The sequence below is a fragment of the Phacochoerus africanus genome, chromosome 2 (assembly GCF_016906955.1).
Source record: "Phacochoerus africanus isolate WHEZ1 chromosome 2, ROS_Pafr_v1, whole genome shotgun sequence".
NCBI lineage: Eukaryota > Metazoa > Chordata > Mammalia > Artiodactyla > Suidae > Phacochoerus > Phacochoerus africanus.
Window position 1 is genome coordinate 72,297,069 of NC_062545.1, and position 5,044 is coordinate 72,302,112.

The window sequence follows — 5,044 nt, forward strand, 5'->3', positions numbered from 1 at the left end:
CCAATGCTTGTCTAGTGTCTTGAGTGAAGGGCCAGTGAGCGACATCTCAGTCATACCGTGAGGGTGGCCCCAGAACAAATTCTGAGCACAATTTGCCTTTCTCCTGCCTGTGTCCGCCCCGCCGCCTCCATTCCCACAGTCACGATTCTAGTTTCCCCTCCTCCACTGGCAACTGCACTTGACAGTGATCTGACAGTATTGATCTCTTGTCTCTCATAGCGGTATAAGGTTTTTTCTTTAATGATGAGTCATAAAAGTTGCCCTGTAAGGAAAGCATTTCAAGTGTTAACCAGTAAGGAGGGGAAGATTTGTTTGCTTCGGTTGGACTTTTATGACTTTGTGGATGAGCACAGGGTGGTGGTGAGGGAGGAAGACTTGGCTCAAAAAGTCCAGAAATGCCATCCCTGCCTTGACCCAGTGCGTGTGCTCCTGAATGAGGGGCTTGGGGGAGCCCCAGGAACCTGAGGAGCACTTTGCCCGCTGGTGATGTCACGTGTGCTTCAGCAACCCACACTGAGCACTCCACGGGAAATCCAGTCGTTTGTGCTTCTGCATAGTCTTCTTGCCCTACATCCCACAGTATTTCTTTCCCTTCTCTTAACTCAGGAAGTAGATTTGCCACTTGTACATTTAAAGCAAATTTGAGGAAAACTGCTGTGTTGCTAGCCTCTGGGCATTAGTAGTTTGAAGCATAGGGGATTGTGGTGGTGTGGCCATGTGGCTGCAAGGGTCCTGGGGTGGGAATGGGTGTACTTGCTTATTCATCCATGCTCTGGAAAGTAACCTGTGTCCAGTCACAAACAAAAGGACACAAATTAATTTGAGTCTCATTTGGTGAGATATGCATAGGAGAGATGCTTATAGAAAAGTGTTAGTGCCTTTAGTGAAAAAAATCCAAAAGCCTTTTGTAAATGGTTTTCATGCTTGCCATTTCATCCATTTCCAAGGTCACAATACCATGGCCATACTAGCTGCATGTAAAGAAGATAATGCTCCTCACATTCAGTGCATATAAAAAAATAATGCTCCTTACATTTAGACACTCAAAACTGCCTAATGTTTTTTTTGTTAATGTTTCTTCTTTACATTCACTTAAACATCTGTGCCAAGAATTTGAAATGCTGCCAACATTTAACTGTGGAGTTAAGAAAACCAGAACCCTATTGTCATAAACGTGCCAAATGGTGCTAGTTGCACTACATAATTCTACAGAACCATTGTGGTAATAATTTTTCAAAACAAAGCCCAATCAGATCCAGAATGTGACGTTACTACCATAAATCATAGTCTTTACTTGGCAAAGCATGTCTTTTTTTTTTTTTTTTAGAATTACAGATCTTGGGAACACTTGTAGATTTAGCTGTTTAATGAAACATTACATGAGAAGATAATATTCACTATGAGCTCAAGTCTCTCCGGCCAACATCCACACTATTGGACCAAGACTTTAGGTGGCTATTTCTAGGGCAAGGCAGACCTGAAGAAGGCATCTTTTTGGGGTCTTTCCTTAAAATAAAAGCTCTGCTCTAAATGATGCATTCAATTTTCCATTCTCCGCTGTAAGAAACTATAGAGACTATACAGTCCCCTGGGAGTTTAGGACACATTTCTAACTTTCTTTTTTTTTAATCCTTGGGGGGCAGGAAACCAATTTAGGACCCATAGGTTTGTATAAGTGAGTTTATTCCTGTGGGTGTGTCTTTCTTTCTTTTTTTTTTTTTTTGCTTTTGTCTTTTTAGGGCCGCACCCATGGCATATGGAGGTTCCCAAGCTAGGGGTCTAATCAGAGCTACAGCTGCCAGCCTGCACCACAGCCACAGCCACGCAGGATCTGAGCCACGTCTGCGACCTACACCACAGCTCAGGGGCAATGCCCAGTCCTTAACCCATGAGCGAGGCCAGGGATCGAACCCCCATCCTCATGGGTTCTAGTCGGGTTGTTAACCACTGAGCCATGACAGGAACTCGTGTGTGTGTCTTTTTTTAAAAGAAGATAATGGGGGAGTTACCGTCGTGGTGCAGTGGTTAACGAATCCAACTAGGAACCATGAGGTTGCGGGTTCAATCCCTGGCCTCACTCAGTGGGTTAAGGATCTGGCGTTGCCGTGAGCTGTGGTGTGGGTCGCAGATGCGGCTCAGATCCCGCGTTGATGTGGCTGTGGCATAGGCCAGTGGCTACAGCTCTAATTAGACCCCTAGCCTGGGAACCTCCATATGCCGCAGGAGCTGCTCAAGAAAATACAAAAATATAAATAAATAAATTAATAAATTAATAAATAATAAAATAAATAAATAAAAGAAGATAATGGGAAAAGGCTAGAGCAGAGAAATGAAAGTAATTAGAGTCACATGGTGGAGGATTTCTAATGTAAAACCAGGCCTCTAGGATAATCTGGTCTAGGAAGGAAGGCTGCAGCACAGAGGATAGCAGCTAAAACCACTAATGAATAGGAGAGAAGTTACCTAGAATGGGATCATTGACAAGCTTCCTCTCTTTCCTTTATGAGACCATAGAGTTCTTTGCCCATCACATGTTCATTTCATGATCAGTGCCTGGGCCGAAGAAATCATATCATTCTGAATACTGGCTATCTCTTTGGAGTCCACTTCTGGGTATAGGGCAGCTGCAAGAAATGTTTCAGGAACCAGGAATAAGCCTCCCATCACAACATTTTTTAGACTTCAAGGTCTCAGGACCTCCAAGTCCGTCTGCTCAAAGAGCTGCTGACAGTTGCTCCTTAAATAAGTAAGAAGGGATGTTAATCTCAACACAGCTTTAATCATGTATATTTAGGCCAAAAACACAGCAAGATTCCAAAAAATTAATTTTAACCTGATTTATGCAAATACTCCCCGTGCCCAGTTTCACAGAACCCCATAAACTAACAAGCCCTTTCCTGGTTTGCTCTTCCTTCCAGGTTTGATAAGTGATGAATCAGAGTTGGCCAGGTACACTTTTCCTTCTCTCTAAATTTAAGATAGAAGCTTTTATTTAGCATAAATGTGAACATAGTCACCTAAGAGTTTCTCCCACCCCTGTCAAGAGAGAAAGAGGAAGTGACAGATAAATGCCAATGGGTACTTTTGGTAAGACATTCTTCACTGTGCTAACAAGAGGGGGTTGTTCTCAAGGAATTAGGGCACAACTTCCCATCTTTAGGTATCTGAAGGATTCATCTGTGGATTGTGGCAACCAGCTGTTTTTCACTGGGTGAGGAGCAGAGCAAAAGAAATGAAATCAATGACAGCAGAAGGGACTTTGGTTTAAATGACAAAGGCTAACACCCATCTTTAGGGTTGGTAACACAATGGGTTCTTCTCCACGCCAGGGAGGAGGTAGAGTCCTACCTGGGAGGCTTTAGAGAGGAGCCAGCTTGTTGGAAGGCACAGGATAAGCAAGATGCAGATGCCCTGGGCAGCCCTTCCCAGTCTATAATTCAAAGATTTCTATCCAGCTTGTAAGTGATGGTGCACCTGGGGACAAGATTGAGCTAAGACTCTGGTAGAGAACTCACATTTCCTTAATGTCCCCTCTTAGGAAACTATAGATATCACATCATTCTGAGCACTGGCTATCTCTTTGGAGTCCACTTCTGGGTCTAGGGCAGCTGCAAGAAATGTTCCAGGAACCAGGAATAAGCCTCCTATATATATATATATATATATATATATATATATATATATATATATTCCATATATATATATGGAAGACAGGTTTGGAGAGCCTGTCTAATTTTGAGGAAGAGTCTGTAATACCATGAAATGAACTGTGTTGTAAATTTGTAAAGTATTCGAAAATGTATTCCCCATTTGAGTTCTTCCTAGGGATCCTGAGAAGGGGTGGAAAATGAGACATGGTACCACTGTCGCCTAGCACCCTGCACTCTTTGGAGGGTCAGGGTCAGGGTCAGGGTTAGGGTTAGACTGGCAGCCTTTGAGGGCAGCCACCCCTCGGGGAGAGCAGGGAACCTCTTCCCCCTAGCCTCCTTTCATGGCAAGGCCTCCCTTGAGTACTATTTCCCAACCACTGAGATGAAGGAAGTGGCTCACATCTTCATCCCTTTCCACTGAACACTTTCTTGCCTCCCCAGTTTTAGTACAGTGAGAGTGATCTGCCATGAGACCATCTAAGGATCATGAATGGGGTGATTTAAGTCCTATTTCTGCTGTTCCTGGGCCAGAGCCTAAAAACTCCCCCAAGGTGGGAACAGAGATTATGGTAGCTCCTATTTTGCTGGAAAAAGCAGTGAATGGGGGGTTTAGACTCTTAGTTCTGATCCTGATTCAGTCCCTAGTTACCTGTGTGCTCTTTTAAAAGTCCTGGAACTTCCCTGGACCTCAGTTTTCTTCTCCATAAAAAGGAGGAGCCATTCCTGGTTTTTCTCTGCACACTTTCGGAAGCATTACATCTCCTAATATGCTAAGATTGCATCGTTGTCTCTTGTTTCTTTTTGGTTGGTTTTCCTTGGAAGTCTGATTGTTGCTATAGGCAGATATTTGTAATTCAGAGAGCAGATGTCAGAGAAAAGTGGAAATGAGGGACAGGCTTGTATGGAAAAAACTATTGTGGCTTCTTTTGGCAAGAGAGATTGGGCTCACAAAGGTCCTGTTAATTTGTGAGAACCATGAACTTTCCCCAGGAATTAATATGCTCATCTGAAAGGAATCAAGATTCTTTTAATGGAAATAATGGATTGTGCTTAATGTGCTTAAATCAAGCCTCTGCTCAAGTTAAGTACCATGAATTTTAGGATGTTCAGAGGCTTTTTTTTTTTCCTCTTCGTCTTTGTCTTCTTCTTCTTTTTTTTTTTTTTCTCGCAAAGACTTACTTGTATGAAGACTAGGAAATATTTAAGTTTGTTGCCACAAAAAGGAAAGGGGGTAAAAATATAGTAAGTTGCTAGAGCAGAGGAGGCAAGCCCAGCCAAGAGAACTCAAGAAGACGTTGAAAGGAAATATTTCAGTTAGCAAAGCAAAGGAGGCCTCCATGCTGCTTTAACGGTTCAAGGTTTAAAAAAGGGAATAAAGAAAAATGAAGCAGTAA